This window comes from Enhydra lutris, unplaced genomic scaffold (genome assembly GCF_002288905.1).
Source record: "Enhydra lutris kenyoni isolate GAN:26980312 unplaced genomic scaffold, ASM228890v2 scaffoldscaffold38, whole genome shotgun sequence".
NCBI lineage: Eukaryota > Metazoa > Chordata > Mammalia > Carnivora > Mustelidae > Enhydra > Enhydra lutris.
Window position 1 is genome coordinate 13,775,762 of NW_019154122.1, and position 20,247 is coordinate 13,796,008.

Here is a 20,247-nt window from a genome sequence, read left to right on the forward strand (position 1 = left end):
GAGCCCGATGCGGGGCTCGATCCCAGGACCCTGAGATCATGACCTGAGCCGAAGGCAGCGGCTTAACCCACTGAGCCACCCAGGTGCCCCTAAAATGCTCCTTTTTAGATTAAAGAGAGAAAAAAGAGATTAAAGAGAGGAATTATTCTGGAAGTTGGAGTATTAGAAGGAGACATTTGGGGTTGATATTTGAATTTAAGATGCCTAAAGTGGGGGTGGCTCAGCGGGTTAAGCGTCTGCCTTCGGCTCAGGTCACGATCTCAGGGTCCTGGCATCCAGCCCCACATCGGGCTCCTTGCTCAGTGGGGAGCCTGCTACTCCTTCTCACTCTCCCTCTGCACTCTCTCTCTCTTGCAAATAAATAAATAAAATCTTAAAAAAGAAAAAGATGTCTTAAGTGTTGAATGAAAAGGAGGCAGGCATTAAACTGAGTCCCCCAGACATGTCCAACATAGACGCTGAAGCTTGGATGGCAGAGGGTGAATTTTATTTCCTCTGGTTTACAGAGTTTCTTGCCTGTTTGTTCTGTTTGTCAATATGCCTTAGATTGAAGAAATTAATTTTGGTGGCAAATAGCACCTGCTTCGTCAATGTTTAAGATTAAATTTCGGGGGGTGCCTGGGTGGCTCAGTGGGTTGAGCATGTGACTTGATTTCGGCTCAGTTCATGGTCTCCAGATCCGAGGACTGGGCCCCGCATCGGGCTCTATGCTCAGCGTGGAATCTGCTTGTCCCTCTCCCTATGCTCTCCCCCCCACTCATGCTCTCTCTCTCAAATAAATAAATAAAATATTTTAAAACAGATTAAATTCTGGATTCCCAAAGAAAATGTTAGAATCTGAAATTTATTTCCTGTGGACTCTCCCTTCTGAGGGCCCCTTTGTGAGCCAGTCCAGGCTGCCTTGTTTACCAGTCAGACAAAATAGGGCTTGTGGATAATTTTTAACTCCCCATTACTGTGCCCTTATTCTCGCCAGAAGACCACATCTTTCCTCCAAGGTAAATCTAAGTAATTTACCAAAGATGCGGAGGAAATGTTTATCTTGAAATGCAGCTTCCCCCAGGGTGGAATTCGCTGGCTCTCTGGCTCGCTCGGCTAACAGTGGACAGCTGTTTATAACGGGAACTGTGCAATAGCACGTCTCAGGGAGATGGCAGGCAGACAAAGGAGGAGGACTGCGAACGATCAAACTTGGAATTGGGCCAGGACAATGAAAATCAGCATCTCCTCTTCTTAATTCTTTCGCGAAGCCCTGTGAGACTCTTCAATGATCACGTGTGGTCAGAAGTCAGATGTTGGGTTTCGATCTTATCCAGAAGGCGCCCATTGCCCCTGGACACCAGGCTGTGGCCTTGGCTGGCTGAGCGTGACTCAGAGAAGAGCGTCCTTCCACTGGATCTGATGTGGTTCAGTGGAGCAGGGTTGCCTTGGGATCTGCCTGTAGGTGTGCTGGTGTACAGACTCACTTCTCCTTTGGTTGAAAGAAAATTCACTGGAGCCTGGACTTGAACGGAGAAACTTCACTGTTATCCACAGTCGGTCACGTGCACACAAAGGAAAGGGGCTCTGAGTTTTGCAAAGCGGTTTCCCTTTTGTACACATCTGCATGTGTGACTCCTGCCTCCGTAATTAGTGCCATAATCACCCATTTCGCCATTTCAGTTCCGTGCGGGGACTCTTGGGGGTCACTTACTTGACCTGAGGGAAAGGACTGGGATTCCGATTTCCAACACGTTACGAAGCGAAAACCCACTGTGGGTAAATCCAATGTGTGCTGAGCGCCCAGAGACATACCACGGCGGGGAGTACTCAGCCCTACTCTTGCTCACCCTGCAAAAGTGCAAGGGCAGAGGGCTGAAGCTTGTGTTGGCCGGCACTCACACGGCGGAAATGTGGAAGGCCATCTCAAAGAAAATGCCCGGAAACAAGCTCCAGTCCGTTAGCAGGCTTGGTAAGGCACCCTCGTTTTGCTGAAGGCATTTTGGAGGAAAATAATTTACTTGTTCTAAAGCTCGAGTACTTCTGGTGAATTATGAAGGCTAGTTACCAGCTATATGCTCAAAGGACTTGAATTCTTTTTTTTTTTAATTATACAAATTATACATACTTGATAAGAAGAGAAAAAAAAATCAAACAGAACAGAGTAGAATGAAATCAAAAGTCTGTTTCCTGTTCCCTCCTTACTCGTCATTCCACGCCCCCTGGCCTCACTTGAAACATTTTCCTGGTGACTATGTTTTTAGACATCTTTGAAGCATAGACAAATTTGTTCTTCTAAAAATGCAATTAGGGGGTGGCTGACTGGCTCAGTGGGTAGAGCACGTGACTTGTGATCTGGGAGTTGTGAGTTCGAGCCCATTTTGGGTGTAGCGCTTACTTTATACATTACAAATAAAATTATACTTTGCATCATTGTTTTGTGACTTGCTTTTTTCACTTAGCTCTGAATCCTGATTACCATTCTATATCAATTCAGACTTACCTAATCCTTTTTGAAAGTTATAAAGTATTCCATTGTATGTTTGTACGATAATTTATTCAAGTGTTCTTTGTTGATGGATGTTTGGATTTTTCCTGTTTTTCACTATTATAAACAATGTTGCAATTATATACGTGTTTGTGTATATTTCTGTACATTTATGCAAGATTATTTGTAGAATGAGCTTCTAGAAGTGGAATTTCTGGGTCAAAGGATATGGATATTTAACCTTTCCATAGGTGGTTGCCAAATTGTGTTTTAAAAAAGGGACTGATTACATTTTTACCAACAGTGCATCACAGTACTTGTTTTCCTCATGCTCATCAATACTGGGTATTATGAAGTTAAAAATATTCCCTAATCTGGGGCACCTGGGTGGCTGAGTGGGTTAAAGCCTCTGCTTTCAGCTCAGGTCATGATCCCGGGGTCCTGGGATCGAGCCCCGCATCGGGCTCTCTGCTCAGCGGGGAGCCTGCTTCCTCCTCTCTCTCTGCCTGCTTCTCTGCCTACTTGTGATCTCTGTCTGTCAAATAAATAAGTAAAATCTTTAAAAAAAAATTCCCTAATCTGAGAGATGATTTTAATTTCTACTTACTTTATTATGACTGAATCATGTTTATTGAACACATTTCTCTGTGAATTTTTTGTTCATATATTTCTTTCCATCTTTCTGAATTTTTTTTCTTCCAAATCCATAAGAGCTATTTGTATTAAGGAAGTTAGTATTTTAGGGGTGCCTGGGTGGTTCAGTTGGTTGATTATTTGCCTATGGCTCAGATCATGATCCCGGAGTCCCAGGCTCCCTGCTCAGCAGAGAGTCTGCTTCTCCTTCTGCCCCTCGCCCTGCTCTCCGGCTCTCTCTCACTCTTTCACTCTGTCTCGAATAAATCTTTTTAAGAGAGAAAGGGAGGGAGAGAGAGTATGAGCAAGTGTAAGTAGGCAGAGCAGCAGGCAGAGGGAGAAGAGAAGCCGGCTGCCCGCTGAACAAGGAGCCTGATGCCGGGCTCCATCCCAACACCCTGGGATCATGACCTGAACCAAAGGCAGACACCCAACTGACTGAGTCACCCAGGCACCCCAGTAAATAAAATCTTTTAAAAAATAAAATCTTTAAAGAAAAAAGGAAGTTAGTACTTTATGAGGTGTGTTTTTCTTGGATTATTGTGATGTCTTTTTATGCCTTACAGAGATGTAAAATATGCATGCATAAAATTTACTGGTGTTTTTCCTTTATGGCTTCTGGGTTTCCTGTCATGCTTAGAAAAGACTTCTTCAATCCATGATTTGAAAAAAATATGCTATTCCTCTAGTTACTTTCATGGTTTCATTAAAATAATCACAAAATATCTAATATACAAAAAAGAATAAACATAAACTATATGTGGGTTACAAAGGAAAGTAATAAAGTAAACTCCTAAACTCAACCTAACAAATAGCAGTTCAGTGGGTCTCACAGGATCCTATAAGAGACCATGGTAAAGTCTCCGCAATTTTTTAAAGAGATTTTTTTGAGAGAGAGAAAAAGTGAGAGAGAGAGCTGGGAGATGGGAAGAGGAGAGGGAGATGAAGAGAGCAGACTCCCTGCTGAGTGTGAAGTCCAGTGCAGGGCTTTATCACATCACACCAAGACCATGACCTGAACTGAAATCAAGAGCTGGATGCTTAACCAACTGAGCCACCCAGGCACCCCCCTGCCCTTTTTTTTTTTTTTTAAAGTGATCTTTACACCTAACACGGGGCTTGAACTCATGACCCTGAGATCAAGATTTGCATGCTCTACTAATTTTTTTTTTTTTTTTTTTTTTGGTGCCGAAACCCGGGAACGAACCATGGACCGCATGCTCTACTAATTGAGCCAGCCAGTGGCCCCCTCAGTGGTTTCATTTTTTACATTTAAAAAATGTCCATCTGTAATTTGGGGGGAGTGAAGGGTTTAGGAATAAAGTAAATCTAGTTGAAGAATTTTTTTCTTAAAGATATATTTGAAAGAGAGAGAGAGAGAGAGAAAGCAGGTGGAGGGGCACAGGGAGAGGGAGAAAGAGAACTTTTGTTTAGATATTATTTATTTACTTGAGAGAGAGAGAATAGGCTGGGGGAGCAGCAGAGGGAGAGGGAAAAGCAGGCTCCCCAGTGAGCAGGCAGCCCCCTCATGGCTCGATCCTGGGACTCAGGATTGTGACCTGAGCTGAAGGCAGACCCTTAGCCAACCGAGCCACCCAGGCACCCCAGAGAAAGAGAATCTCAAGCAGGCTTCACGCCTGGGTCCAGTGCGGAGCTGGATCTTACAACCCTGAGATCACGACCTGAGCTGAAATCAAGTGTTGGATGCTTAACCAACTAAACCACCCAGGTGCCCCTAAGGAATTGTTTTTCCTGCATTTTTTCCCTATATAGTTATCTGGTTGTCCCAATGTCATTTATTAAAGAATTCCTCTTTCTCCTGTTTCTTTTAGATAATGGTATTATGTCTCTGATGTGACCTCTGTTTACAAAATGAAATCACTTCTACCTATAGTAGGACACATAAAATGACTTAACAAAAGTCCTTGATATTTTCAAATTCAATAACCAAAGTAATCCCCATTTTCTAAAGCTTGCTGAAAAGAGAATAAGGAAATTCTTCCAAATTTCATAGTGGGGAAAAAAAAGACCCACTAGATATTTGATCTCATTCACCTTGATTAAGTCATTTAACTTCTCCAAGCCCCAGTTTCTTGACCTTTCTGATGGAGATAATAATACACCTCCAGGGCTATTGTCAGGACTAAGCAGACGAAGGAATACAACATGGTTTGCCTGGCACTTGGGATGTAGTAAGCTTTCAGTCAGTCAATGGTTTAATAGTTGTCTTTATTAAGATGTATTGTTATTACATTATCAGCCTCTCAGGAAGGCCATTCTCTCCAGCTTTATGGCTGGGCCACAGTTCTTGCATGGGCTTGTTGTAGTTAAAGAGATCTAGTTTGCTAATTTTATGGTGCAATACCATAATATTATGCTTTGTAGCAATGTGAAGTCTTGAGACTTCTAAATCTACATTTTATTTTGAAGTAGGCTCTACATCCAATGTGGGGCTTGAACTCAGGACCTGGAGATCAAGAGTCACATGCTCTTCCAACTGAGCCAGCTAGGCACCCCTTAATCTAGATCTTTTTTTTTTTTTTTTTTTTTTTTTTTTTTTTAAGAGGGAAGAGAGAAGGTGCAGAAGGAGAGGGAGAGAGGGAACCTTAAGCAGACTGCCTGCTGGGTGCATAACCTGTTGTGGCGTTTTGTGGAGCTTGATCCTACAACCCTGAGATCATGACCTAAGCTGAAATCAAGAGTCAGATGCTCAACCGAGTCAGCCAAGCACCCCAAATCTATATTTTTATAGATAAATGACAGTAATGGCAAGCCCTAATGCTATGATAAATGTGGTTGACTGGTCTTGAGCGCCTCTCCCCTCCCTGCTTAATGTAGTGTAAGATCAGGTACCTTCTGAAAAACTGTTGTCCATTTGCCCACTGCAGGGCTGAACCTTTATTAGAAAGACCGCTCGCTCTTGTAAGTGTAGATTGTGATGGACACTGAAGCCTTGTAATACATGTAAGCCATCTAATACACTTTACTCCTTGTTATTTCCAAAACTGATGTTGAATAATTCCATCCATATCTAGGATATCCGGAGCCGTTTACTGAATTTATTATGTTGTAAAATTCAGTTCTCACATTATTAGATATATAATGAGGTATTAACTACGTTTCCCATTTCATAGCTGAAGGCGTTGCAGCAAGAGAGGGTTTTTCTTGCTGTAAGTTACTCAGAAAGGAAATGGCAAAGACCCGTTTGTTTTTAGACCTCTTGGGTCACAGTCCAATGATATGTGCTAGTCCAAATTATTCTTAAAAGAAACTGCTGTATGTGGAAATTGTAATCTGAATAGATATTCCAAAGAGAAAATTATCACTTTATTTGAAATAGATGAGTGAATTATTTTGCGCTGTGTTCTATCCCTTAATTATTCTATTATATACAGATCTGAACTCCTTCAGGGAGAGTGTATGGTATGAGGACACCAATAAGCATTTAGAGTATATTAACAAACCAACAATAGGTTGATGATTCGCCCTGGATTCATGCCAGGGTGTGTGAAAGAACTCTATAAACATGATATGCATTTCAAAAACTGCTAGTCATAATTAAAATTTCCAAACCCCTCATTCCTATAAATTATATTAAATAGAATATGAGCATTTGGCCTGCCCCTCACTCCCCTTACAGCACCGCAGACCCTGTGATTACCAGCCTTTTGGGAAGTGGGACAGAATACTAGGTTTCTCAAAGGAAAAAGGTGATATTTGGATTTAAAAAAAAAAAGGTTTTATTTTTCAAACTTACGGCATAGGGTTGTGCACACTGCTCTCTCCCTAACATTCCTTCTGCGACTGGGGTTCTAGTCCCTTCTTTATTCCTTGAGGAGACTTTCCAGGCTTTTCCTCTTTATTATATTCTTTTCAAAGAAGCAGCGCGACCTGCGAATTTCGTTTTTCTCTTTCTTAATTAATCTTCTGCTGTAGATTTATTTTGAAAACGTTCAATCCCATCAGAATTTCTTAAGAGTCCTTAAGCGAATCGTCGGAACCCACTCCGTGTCCCCCCCACCCCCAGGAATATGAGTCCGCGTCTGAAGTGGCTGAAAACGCAAATTGTGACCCTGGTAATAGCAAGGGCAGCGGGACTCTGGCCGGTTGCGCCTGTGGGACCAGCCCGCAGCGCGCCGTGGCCGCGGCTCCGCACAAAGACGCGCTCCGACGGTGGGGGGGAGGGCCCAGCCCCAGCCCACCGCCGCCCGGAGCGCGCGCTCGAGCCCGAACAGCGGCGTCGGCACAGCCCGGCCGCTCCCCTCCTTCTCTCTTGCTCTTTTTATTAGAAAGAAAAAAAAAAAAAAAAAAAGGGAGAGAGAGGAGAGGGGAGAGAAAACGAGAGAGCGCAAGAAGTCCCGCCCCTCCGCCCGCCCTCCGCCTCTCGTTGGCCCGACCTCCGTGTGCGTCACGTCGGGACGCGCCAATGGCGAGGCGTGATACTGCGAGGTGGGCCGGGCCCGAGCGCGGAGTGGGCGGTGGGTCGGTGCAGCAGCCCCGCCGCGGCTCGGCCACCATCGCCGAGGCGCCGCTGCTCCCACAGACGCTCGCGAGCCGCCCCCCGTGCTTTCAGCCTCCTCTTCCTCCCGCACGCCCGAGACACTCGCCCGCCTTGGGTCTCGCCCCCGCCTCCGCCTCCCCCGTGCTCTCCCCTCGCTCGCCTCCCATATTGTCTCTGCCTCATTTTCTCTCCTAGTTGAGGAAAAAAAAAATCACCATCATCCTCAGGGAGCCCCTCGCCCTCAGAAAAACAAAACCAGACATGATCCTGGGCTCCCGCTTCTGAAGGACTGGCCGAGCGAGGAGCAGGGAGCTAGTGGAGACCGTCCCAGAGGTCACGGGAGGGAAGCCCCCGCAGCCCCCGGCCCTGTCCCCGCGGCCGGCCACTTCTCGGCCCGAGCCCGGCGGTCCCCAGCCCCGCGGGCCTCCCGCCCCGTCCCCCTCTTTCCCGGGAGCCGGACGAACACACCTCCATTGATGGTGTAGCGCATTCGGGGAAGGTAAGTCTCCAACTTGCCGGCGCGTGGCAGCTGCCTTCTCTCCTGGCCGCTCGACTTAGGGACGGGCGTGGGGCGGCAGGGGGTCGGCTTGGACTCCTCGGTCCGTCGGGAGCCAGGAAGGGGAGGCCGGCGTGCGAGCTGCGCGCGTCCGGGGGGACGGGAATAAAGGGCCGGGGACTTCTTCGGCCCTGCCGGGGCCAGGTAACTGTCCCATTCGCCTGCCGACCCCGGTTCTGTCTTTGCTGCTTATTAATGATCTTGTCGGACTTGTCTGAGGTTAAAACCTGTTTCATGTGACTAAATTACTGGCTGAACTGGGGGTTGGGGTGGGGGGGGAAGGAAAGGAAGTGAAAGACCCAAACTGTAAATTTCTTGACTGTTTGTGGATTTGGGGGTCTTGGGGGAGGGCTTTTCTTAAAGTAGTATTTTCACAGTAGGGAAAGAGTCCTTCTTTGTGTTCTAAATCTCCAGTTCTTTGCTGTGTGTGATTACTAAATTATGAAACCCCAAATCACTTGCAGGAGAATGGGATTCTTACCACCATGTTTTGAGTTCTGCTCCCTGAAAGAAAGTGACTTCTATTTTTATTTTTTTAAGGTTTTGGAAAGAAGAGAGGTAGTTTTACAGAGAGAGAGAGAGAGAGAGAGAGAGAGAGAGAGAGAGTGTGTGTGTGTGTGTGTGTTGGGAGGGGAAAGTATTGCAGGTTTCCTTTGAAACTGGTTGCTTGAGAAGTTGTTGAAAGGAAACAAAATGATTCATTGTTGAATTGTCATTTTCCTCTGCCTCTTTTCCAAGGTTTGCTTACAATCTTTCTGGATTACAGACTTCAAACATTGATTTAAGCAAAATGTGTCCTTGAGAAACTGGGTGCTTTAAATGTTTCAGTATGTGTTGCTATTTTAAGGGACATTTAGAAAGTAGTTTTGTATGAATCCTGAAATAGCTTTCCCCAAAGCAAATTTTTAAACACAAAAAAAGATAAATAGTAAAAGGGAAACTTGGTGAATTACAAAACAAACATTTTGGTGTAACATAAATTAATGCATCCTCTGTTTAGATATGGAACAGTTTTGATAATTGCTTTCCATTTAAAGAGAGACCTTTTTGTCTGATGTACACTGGTTTCTTTAGTCTCAGTCTGTTGGGGGAGGGGAGAGAGGATGGATCTATACAATAATAAAATGATCTTTGGGTAGCTATTTTCTTCCATGGATTTGCTTGCTGAGTTAATTCCACTGTAAATTATAAACCAGTTTTGGTTTTGATGGCCTGGAGGAAAAGCTGGCTTCCAGCTCTCCCTGTTGTTGTTGAGGTCGAAGGGAAAAGAGGCAGAGGCAGGCAGGCAGGCAGAAGACACACACACACACACACACACACACACACACACTCACAATACCAGGCTGAGGGCTCATTGTTCTTCCATACACACATTCATTCTCTCTCTCCCATATTTGGGACTAGGTTTGCACAGACAAACACAGCTCTTTTTGGGAGAGAGGAGAGAAGATGGGGGAAGGGTGGACGCTTTTCTTTTTCAGCTTTCTTTTCACCCATCTCATGTCTGGCGTTTTTTTTTTTTTTTGCAACCTTATAAGAGGCAGAAGAGTATATCGGAAACTAAAGGACACTCAAAAACATGTTCAGAGACTCGACTCCTCCACCTCCCTTCTTTCCTCTGCAGCCTTAGTTTCTGCTGCTCTTTTTTTGTGTATGTAAAGATGAAAACCCTTTCTATATGTCGTGACCTTATAGTCATCCTTCCTATTCCTCATTGCCCCTGACTTTGTTGGGGACAGTGACTTGTTCAGTTGACTCTTACTGTAGTGAATGTGATCAGGGTCTTTTCTAGGTAGAAGTAGATTGTCTCAGTTAAGATGATAATGATCACATTTGTGGTTAATATTTAGCAAAGAGTGTCTGTGTGTTTTGACATTTTAGTGGTCTGATGGTTGATAATCAGGTATGCTGGCTATTGAGAGGTCATTTTTTTGTTTTGTAAGTAGGGGTTATAAAGAAAGATCTGTTTTTCTCTTTCGGGGGCTGGTGTAGAGGCTTCCTTGACTATTGGACAGGGAATACGCTGATAGAGTCCGCCTGGCTTAAACCCAGCTCTGGGCCAAGGATGGAGGTTGGTGTGAATACTGTGGGTTGCAGAATAGCACCTTCTACCGGTTAATTGCTTTGAGGGATCCTGATGAAGAGGATGGGGGAGGGGATTAACGGCTGAGGCCTAATGATTTTCTTTTGAACGCAGTTGTAGTGCCTTCCTGCAAATGCCACTTCCCTGAGCTGCTAATGCAGATGTCCTTTGACTGGCACGGATGCATCGAGGCTTTTTATGTTATTGGCTGTGTCTTGACATTAATTTGTTCTATTATCAGAATTATTTACAAATAGTGACTTCCAAAGACTCTTTTGAATTGATACTTTTTTATGAGAAACATAGTTTGTCTTAGAATACTAAACAAAATAAAGGGATTTATTTGTGTTCTTGGTGTTAGATATTGTACGTACACTAGCAGTCTTTAAAAAGTTTTCAGTATCATTAGTAAAAAGTCAAATAGACCTACCCAGTAGAAAAGAAAAATCCTAGCTCTGGACCCAGGCGTTTTCTTCTGGGATTTCTTGGGGATGGTGGGGAGGTGGGGGAGAGAGGAACTCACTAAAATCAGTATTTTTGCGGATGTAGTAGTGTTGTGTTGCAGTAGTGTTGTTTTCAATTGTCATATAAACAAATGAAATTAAGTCTGATAGGATGACTTATTCTCTGGGTTAGGTTAAAAAAAAAAAAACAGAGGCAAGAGAAAATGTGAAATGAATGTGTACACAGATTAACACAGAAGGCCAAATTCCTTCCCAAAGACTTGTAATCCAAAGTGTAGTTTCAGAGATAATCTGTTTGATAAATGTCTAGAAGGTTTTTTTATCACACATCCTACCCCATCTCTGTTGTTTTAGTGGAGTGGACTGTTGGGAGAGGTTTGCAGAGGCAAGGGGGACTCCGCATAGAATCAACACCTGTTTCAGACTCTAAGGAATGTGATTTCTGATTCACTTTGCTTTCAGAACTTAAGAGTGTTACCCCTGAAGTTGTGTACCTTTTACAAATGAAATGTGAACAGTTCGAATGTATTATTTATTCAGTAGGAATAGTGGCTAGTAATTTCAATCCAGTATATGCTCTGCCAGTGTTTTGTTGCAAGGTAACTAGAGTAACTGAGAACGGGTTCACAACAAAAAGGTAATCCAAATCAAGAAATAAATGTACCAGTTACTTTTTCACCTTTGACTTGGTGGTCAGTCAAAAGGTTTCTAAAAAGTAGGGTAGAATCACTGTAAGTCTTGAAACAATTATATGTATTGTGTACAAAAATACGCCAGGTGCTATAAAAACACACACACAGAGGAATATGACCTGTGCCCTTCTACAACCAGTGTATGTTGAATATTATTATGGATTGAGTAAGCACCATTAGTTTTAAAATTAGTTTTGAATCTTTAACATCTTGTTCAAATCCCAGTAATCAAAAAAACATTTAAGTAGTAAAATAAGTTGTATATACTGAGTTCTGGGAATTCTGTGCTTTCCAACTAACTGCGTATGGCTGCTTCTTTTGCAGTTGATGGGAAGGTTAAGATAGCAGAAAATTCAGATGTTTAGAGTCATTAGTGTAACATAGTTGTGAACTTCATTTTACACATACAGACACCCTGAAACAATAGTTATTGTTTTACATAATCACTCTCTGATAATGCTGTGCTCCGGCTGATCATAGAGTCTTTCAACAACTAGAAACTCCTTTTGTATCATGTTTAAGTGATTGTTAATTATTAGTAGTATCTTCATAGTTATTCCAACTTTGTAGCTTTGCTTGTCCTGTTTAAGTGAACATTTATTTGTTAGAAAATGGTTAAGATTGCTTAAGCCATTTTTTTTTAAGATTTTATTTATTTATTTGAGAGAGAGAGAGTCAGAGAGAGAGAGAGAGAGAGAGAGAGAGAGAGCATGAGAGGGGAGGTCAGAGGGAGAAGCAGACTCCCCATGGAGCTGGGAGCCCGATATGGGACTCGATCCCAGGAGTCCGGGATCATGACCTGAGCCGAAGGCAGTCGCTTAACCAACTGAGCCACCCAGGTGCCCTGCTTAAGCCATTTTAATGAATATTTGATCGCATTAACTCAGACATGTTCAAATCCTAAATATATGTACGAGAATGAAGTTTTGGTTGGAATTGTGATTTGTATAATTAACTTGTTGGTGTGCCAAGTAATATAATCTATGCCATGTGTCTGTATATTGGCTAACTAGGTCAGATTGGACTGCTAATACAAGAGGTTTTTGGTAAAGTGACCTGTTTGTGTCAGTGTAAAATTGTTTTTATTTGGTAAAATTTGCCAGTGTATCAGCAACCATAAGCAATATGTTTACTTGTGAAATATTTCCTTATATAGTTAGGTTACAAAATGATATGACCTCTAATTCATTAGACCACTTAGTATTTGAGGAATCTTCACAGCCTATTTGTCTTGGGCTTTTGCATCAGAAGTTGAAGTTATAGGTCATGCCCTAATTTAAAACCAGTTATACATATGATTTGTAAAGGTTTGGTTAGGCTTATTTGGTTGCAAGGAACAGAAAACCTTCAAGTCATTTCACGTATTGGAGAAAAGAGGAACAGAACTGGAAACCTAGAGAATCAGGCCTCACAGAACAAGAACCTCAGGTTCTGATGGGCCTCATGGATGCTGGAGTACTGTTTGGGATAAGGATCCTGCCCAGCTCCAGTGACCAGATTACCTTGTTGCCTCCTCAGCAGGAAGGATTTGTTGAGACATACCCTGGTGCCAGGGCTGTCCATGGTTGCGCAGGCTCTGTGTAGCATAAGGACACCACACCACTCTAAAGGGGATGGTATTGACATTGTGGGCCTGGAATAAGCTGAAAGAGAGTTTGTGAGCAAGTCTGGCGATGCCGGATCTCTAGACAGACTCTTAGAGCAGCAGGGGAGAGCCCCTCTTACAAAAACCCACGCTAGTTGGGGCACCTGGGTGGCTCAGTGGGTTAAGCCTCTGCCTTCGGCTCAGGTCATGATCCCAGGATCCTGGGATCGAGTCCCGCATCGGGCTCTCTGCTCAGCAGGGAGCCTGCTTCCTCCTCTCTCTGCCTGCCTCTCTGCCTACTTGTGATCTGTCTGTAAAAAAAAAAAAAAAAAACTTAAAAAAAAAAAAAAAAAAAAAAAAAAAACCCACGCTAGCACATGTGGTCACACACATACTCAGCAGAGCATGCATATACTCATTCATTGACACCTGTACATGTTCACCAGGCTCCCAGAGGTCTGATTCCTGACCCCCTTACTTCTGGAGGTGGGGAGCAGGGCGAGTGGGCTGGTGGTGGCACTTAATGTATGGGGGCTGACTAAATTTGTGGGGAGTGTGAGCAGGTGAGAATGTGGGCATGTGTCTGCATGTATGAATTCGGAGCAGCTGCCTGGGGACTCTCTGGAGGGCAGAACATGGTTGCACTGGGGAGGTGTATCAATGCTACAACAATTTTGGTTGATTCCTAATGAGAAGCAAAGGCTGAACACTGATTTAAAAAGATGTTTGTTATATGAAGACATTCAGGTGAATTTAAACTAGATGCTCCTTTTTATATCCAGTGCCAATGTTCCCCTGCCCTTCATTCCTCTTTCCCTCCCCTCTTCTTTCTTTATGTGTGGGTCCCTGAAGTGACTGAAGGGGTATCATCAGTTTGCAGTCCTGCTGTCCTGTTGCTGTCTCAACAACCTAAAGTTGTTGAGGTCGGATAGTATTATACTAACTTAAAATATTTTTTTACTGAAGGCAGGTATTATGCACAAGACCCTAAACAGGCAGGGCTGGCTCACCTAACCTTCTTCTATTCACTCTGCTCTTTTCTCTCTGGTTTCTTTGTGTCTTTATGCCTCTGCTCTGCTTCCACTTTTTCTACTAAGGACTCATTATATATTTAATTAACGTTTCCCAAGAGAGGATCTGATAGGACTCTTGATTAAGGGTTTGGAGCCAGACCATTTCTTAAGCTACCTACCAGCCTCCCAGATGGTGGATTGCTCACTTGTTCAAGCTGTATCTCACTGAGGTACACAGTAGGAGGTATGGGAATGGGAGGCATTCTGAGCCATGGCCTATGGGAGGGGATTTTTTTCTTCTGTTAAATCCTATCATGTTTTTCCCATCTTTATTTTCCTGACATCTGGTATGGCTGTTGTTGCTTTTGATAGCTTATCCAACAATTTATTTTCCTTTAAGAAACTGCATCATCATAAATGGTAGTTAAGATTTCTTTTTTAGGTGAGATCATTTATTACATCTGTCTTGTATTTTTCCTGGGAATCTACCCACCTATGTGGTCTACCTTCCTGCCTACCAAGTCCTTTATTCCCAAACTGTATTCATGGCACACGAATATGCTGCGAATATTTTAAGTATTTTGAGGTCAAGTAAATTTATTTTTGTTATTATTTTTTATTCTTTTTTTTTTGTTAAGATTTTATTTATTTGTCAGAGAGAGAGAGAGAGAGAGAACACAAGCAGGAGGAGCGGCAGAGGGAGAAGCAGACTCCCCACTGAGCTAGGAGCCTGACATGGGACTCGATCCCATGTCCTAGGATCATGACTTGAGCTGAAGACAAATGTTTATCAGATTGAGCCACCCAGGCATCCCTATTTTTTATTCTTTATTTATATTTATGTTAGTTAGCATATACTGTATTATTAGTTTCAGGGCTAGAACTTAGTGATTCATTGTTTGCATATAATACACAGTGCTCATTATATCAAGTGCCCTCCTTAATGCCCATCACCCAATTATCCCTCCCCCCTACCCTCAAGTAAATTTATAATGTGCCTTAAAACCTTAAAGGCTCAGAAATATCTTGTCGTTTACAGAGGGTTTTCTCATTTTTCTGTTTGTCTGGTTTGTTATTTATTTATTTTTTTAAGATTTTATTTATTTGACAGAGAGAGATCATAAGTAGGCAGAGAGGCAGGCAGAGAGAGAGGGGGAAGCAGGCTCCCTGCTGAGCAGAGAGCCCAGTGGGGGGTTTGATCTCAGGACCCTGAGACCATGACCTGAGTCGAAGGCAGAGACTTTACCCACTGAACCACCCAGGCCGCCCCTATTTTTGTTTTTTTCCTGCCCCAAAGAATACATTTGGCCTTCTTATGGAAACTAATATTCTGTAGAACAGTTTGAGAAACACATGTAAAATTAGTCCTTCTTAGTCAAGCGGCTTGTACTTTTCTCCTGGGTAATGAAGTAAGTTTGGTGTTACTATTACAGCACTTGCTGCTCTACACTGGTTTCTTCAAGCAAGCGTTGCACTCCAGTACTTCCAAGGTACTTCCAATGACTGCCTTTTCCACCTTTTACAGATGTCATTCTGTAGGGTGTGTGTGTGTGTGTGTGTGTGTGTGTGTGTGTGTGTGTGTTAAGTAATCTCTTCACCTAGTGTGGGGCTCAAACTTGACCCCAAGATCAAAGGTCACATGCTCTACTGACTGATCTAGCCAGGGGCCCCATTCTGGAGTTATTTTTGATTGTTCTATCTATAATCCCTCATTCCATCTTTAAATCAGATCACAGTCAAATCAATATTTTCTTTTTTTACCCCACTTCACTAGCTGTGCTCTTATTCAAGGATGTAATCACTTCATTTTTGGACATCTGCAGATATAAACACTGGCAAGAATCAACAAATATTAAAAAAAATCCTCAAGTACATGACTATAGCTCATTGAGGTAAACCTTGCAGACATGTAAAGATGAAGAGAACAGCCTTCTAGAAATTAATGTCTCTACTGGCCATTTATATACACATAATTGTTAAAAGATAAACATAAGTGTTTGAGAGACACAAAGTGCCATGGGGTTATATTAGTGATGTATTGCTGCATAAAAAATTACCTCAAGACTTGGTGACAACACAGTAAATATTTATTATCTTCCAGTTTCTGCGGTATTCATTTGGGAGTGGTTAGGCTTGAATGGTTCTGGCTCAGGTCTCTCTTGAAGTTGCAGTCAAAATGTTAGCTGGGGTGCAGTCATCTGAAGGCTTGATTGGGGCTGGAAGCTCTGCTTCCCCATGGCTAACTCTTTTGGCTGTGAGCAGGAGTTCTCTGAAGCGTCCTGCTGTCTGTGTGGTTACCTGAGTGACCTCGTGATGTGGCATTTGGCTTTCTTCAGAAGGAGTGATCAAAGAGAGAGAAAGAAGAAGCAAGAAGGAATGCTCAATGCCATTTCTTTCTTTCATTTTTTTAAGTAAAAACAAAAAACAAAACAGATTTATTTATTTATTTTGGTGGGGAAGCAGGCAAGATTTTGTGCATGAGTTGGGGGAGAGGGAGAGGAAGAGGAAGAGAGAGTCTCAAGCTGACTTCCTGCTCAGCATGGAGGCTGATACAATGGCAGGGCTTAATTCCACAACCCTAAGATCATGAGCTGAGTCGAGACCAAGAGTCAGACGCTCAACTGACTGAGCCACCCATGTGCCCCCTCAATGCTTTTTCTGACCTAGTCTCAGAAGTCAGACATCATCACCTCTACCATACTTTATTCGTTAAAATCAAGTCACTAAGTCCAGTCCATGTGCAAAGGTATAGAAAATAAGCTCCACCTCTTGAAGGAGGAATATCAAAGAGTTTGTAGATTTATTTTAAAGATTTTATTTATTTATTTGACAGAGAGAGATCACAAGTAGACAGAGAGGCAGGCAGAGAGAGGGAGGGAAGCAGGCTCCATGCTGAGCAGAGAGCCCGATGCGGGACTCGATCCCAGGACCCCGAGATCATGACCTGAGCCGAAGGCAGCGGCTTAAACCACTGAGCCACCCAGGCGCCCCTGTAGATTTATTTTAAAACTACTCTGGGGGTCATCTGGGTGGCTCAGTTGGTTAAGCAGTTACCTTCAGTTTGGGTCATGATCTCAGAGTCCTGGGATCTAGCCTTGGGTCGGGCTCCCTGCTGAGCAGGGGAGTTTGCTTCTCCTTCTCCCTCTGCTTCTCCCCCACATGTTCTCTCTCTTTCTCTCTCAAAAAATAAAATCTTAAAAAACACCCCCCCTCCCATAAAACCACTACAGGGGTTAAAAGGAGAAAAATATAGAAGACTTAAAAAATGTTTTCCCTTTTGTTTAGTTATCCTCAAGCAATGCTTTACTTTAACTGGAGAGTAGTTGCTGGATCTTAGAGGAGAGTGGCATGACCATAACCTCATTCATCTTCTCCTTCTATCTTTGTTCAGATATCATTTATTCTCTACCTTCTTCCTGTTGTTCTTACATCAGGTTTAATTCTCTCTCTCTCTCTTTTAAGATTTCTTTACCCACTTGAGAGAGAGAGGCAGGGGAATGGCAGAGGGAGAGGGAGAGAAATCCCTGAGTAGACTCCCCGGTGAGCATGGAGCCCAGTGCAGGGCTAGATCCCAGGATCCTGAAATTATGACCTGAACTGAAATCAAGAGTTGGATACTTAGCCAACTGAGCCACCCAGGGACCCCAGATATATAGTTTCTATTAAAACTGTGCTTAGGATGCCTGCCTTTTTTTTTTGGTTTGGCTACTGTGAGTTCTTACCAAGTACCTTTTTTCTTTTCTTCAGTTCGTTTACCCTCCCGCTTATTTTATCAATTTTTGGGGGGGGGTCCATTGAGGCATTTTATTTAAAGATTTTTTTTTTTTTAATTTATTTGACAGACAGATCACAAGTAGGCAGAGAGGAGGAGGAGGCAGGCTCCCTGCTGAGCAGAGAGCCCGATGCGGGACTCGATCCCAGGACCTTGAGATCATGACCTGAGCTGAAGGCAGAGGCTTTAACCACTGAGCCACCCAGGTGCCCCGAGGCATTTTATTTATACATAAGTATTACATCCTGGGAAAAAGAATCCCAGGGTTTTTGCTCCTGTGTATTTTTGTCTTCTTCATGGTCCATGATGCCAGCTGAGGTTATTAATACAATGAAACAAAACTGGTGGGACGGGAGTAGGTTATTATGCCATCTTTTTAGACCTTTGAGTTGCACATAACATCGGGGGCTGACTGCTCCACATGTTTTTAACCTGCCTGTGAGGTTCACAACAGTTTTTCCAGCTCTGAGAACGTCAGTGATTTCAAATTCACCAGTGTAGCCATGCTTTATCATCACAGTTAGAAACCGGACAATGACTTTGGAGCATGGCCTAATAAGAACTTGGCATTTGGCTCTCTTCAGCATTGGTGATGCTCTTGAGAGCCTCAGCCCAGGACATTCATGTGCACCATTATGGCCGCATTGAAAGATGGTGAAAAGACACTTACATCTTGTGTGAATGATTATTGCTTCCATTTATATCTTAATGTGTGTGTGTTTTTTTTAAAGATTTTATTTATTTATTTGCCAGAGAGAGAGAACATGTGTGAGTGCACAAGTGTGGGGAGTGGCTGGCAGAGGGAGAAGCAGGTTCCCCGCTGAACAAGGAGCCTGATGTGGGACTTAATGACCTGGGCCAAAGGCAGACGTCCAACTGACTGAGCCACCCAGGCATCCCTGTATCTTAATGTTAAGTCATGTTCTTTCCATTAGATTGTAAAACCATTGAAGTCAGAAAGCTTTAACTACAGCAGTATATATGCTTACATGTTGAATTAAATGTATTCTAGAAGACACATTTCATTGTATCTAAGATGTGGTCATTAGTAAGATGTACCATTGTTTTATGCACTGCTAAGAGTGAAAAAAATGCTAACAATTAAACTGTGTAAGATCTGTCTCAGTTCCCATGCTGTATAAATGTAAACATTGGAGATCTTAAAATCATTGAAAGGTGGTCATGTATTTAGGCGATCTTTTCATAGCTTTATACCCTGGAAAACATAACTGAAGATAGATCTTTAAGCAGATTATTTTCTCTCGTAGCAGCAGTGCTATAGGTAGTGTTATTGTCTAAAGATTTAGCATGAAAAGTTTAGTTATGATGAACAGTACAATAAAAACAGAGCTGCTACCATAAACCTATAGTCATTATAGTTAAATTATGTTCTAGTGTCCTTAGAGTAGGTGTAACTATTATATATTTTGATATGTAATACAGTGTATGTTATATATATATAACATACAAAGATACAACCCTACTGCATTACCAGTTTGGCCTAAAATGTCAACTTTCAACTATTTTAACTACTTTTTTTTTTTTAAGATTTTTATTTATTTATTTGACAGAGAGAGATCACAAGTAGGCAGAAAGGCAGGCAGAGAGAGGAGGGGAAGCAGGCTCCTTGCTGAGCAGTTAGCCTGATGCGGGGCTCAAACCCAGGACCCTGGGATCATGACCTGAGCTGAAAGCAGAGGCTTCAACCTACTGAGCCACCCAGGCACCCCATTAACTACTTAATATTTAAGTAGTTTCTCATGATTGAGAAAACATATTGTTTCTCATGATTCTATTTATTAACTTCTTCCCAGTACTGTTTTCTAATGTGACCTTGTTCTACCTAGTGTCTAGTTTGCAAGTTTATTAATATATAGCCCTAATCTCTTTCCTGAGATCCTGATCCACGTTGCCCTCTTGTCTCCTTGGATGGCTTTTGAATACTGAGCCTTAAAATGTACCAGTTGGTATTTGTCCACTCTTAACCATCATACTATTGAACAAAATAGTTAAGAGCTCTAGACTCAATCCCCAGTCTGCTGCTTAATAATTAGGCAAATTGGGTGGCTCAGTGGGTTGAAGCCTCTGCCTTCAGCTCAGGTCATGATCCCAGGGTCCTGGGATCGAGCCCCGAATCAGGCTCTCTGCTCAGCAGGGAGCCTGCTTCCCTTCCTGTCTCTCTGCCTGCCTCTCTGCCTACTTGTGATCTCTATCTGTTAAATAAATAAATTAAAAAAAATAATTAGGCAAATTACTTACCTCTCTGGGTCTCAGTTTACTTATTGTAAAATGGGGGATAACAGTTGGAGGACCAAAGTAATTGATACGTACAAGATGCTTAAAATGTTTCTGGTAAATGGTAAGCACTAAGTGCTAGTCTTTAAAACTTACTTACTGTTATGATTGTCATCTAGAGATCTAGCTTTCTGTTATGTTTGCTTCTTTGTTATCTGCAATACTCAGTAACCAGGAGATACTTAG

At 42.8% G+C, this 20,247-nt stretch overlaps 1 protein-coding gene and 1 pseudogene across 1 annotated transcript in view; one reads left to right on the forward strand and one right to left on the reverse strand.

Annotated features, from left to right (window-relative positions):
- LOC111154843 overlaps positions 1 to 12,959 on the reverse strand; it is a 23,489-nt pseudogene extending 10,530 nt beyond the window's left edge.
- The window catches only part of LOC111154621 (arginine-glutamic acid dipeptide repeats), a 497,893-nt gene continuing 485,700 nt past the window's right edge, over positions 8,055 to 20,247 (forward strand). The window contains exon 1 of the mRNA XM_022514341.1: positions 8,055 to 8,100. The gene's annotated coding sequence lies outside the window, so the exon portion shown is untranslated. The remainder of the gene's footprint in view (positions 8,101 to 20,247) is intronic.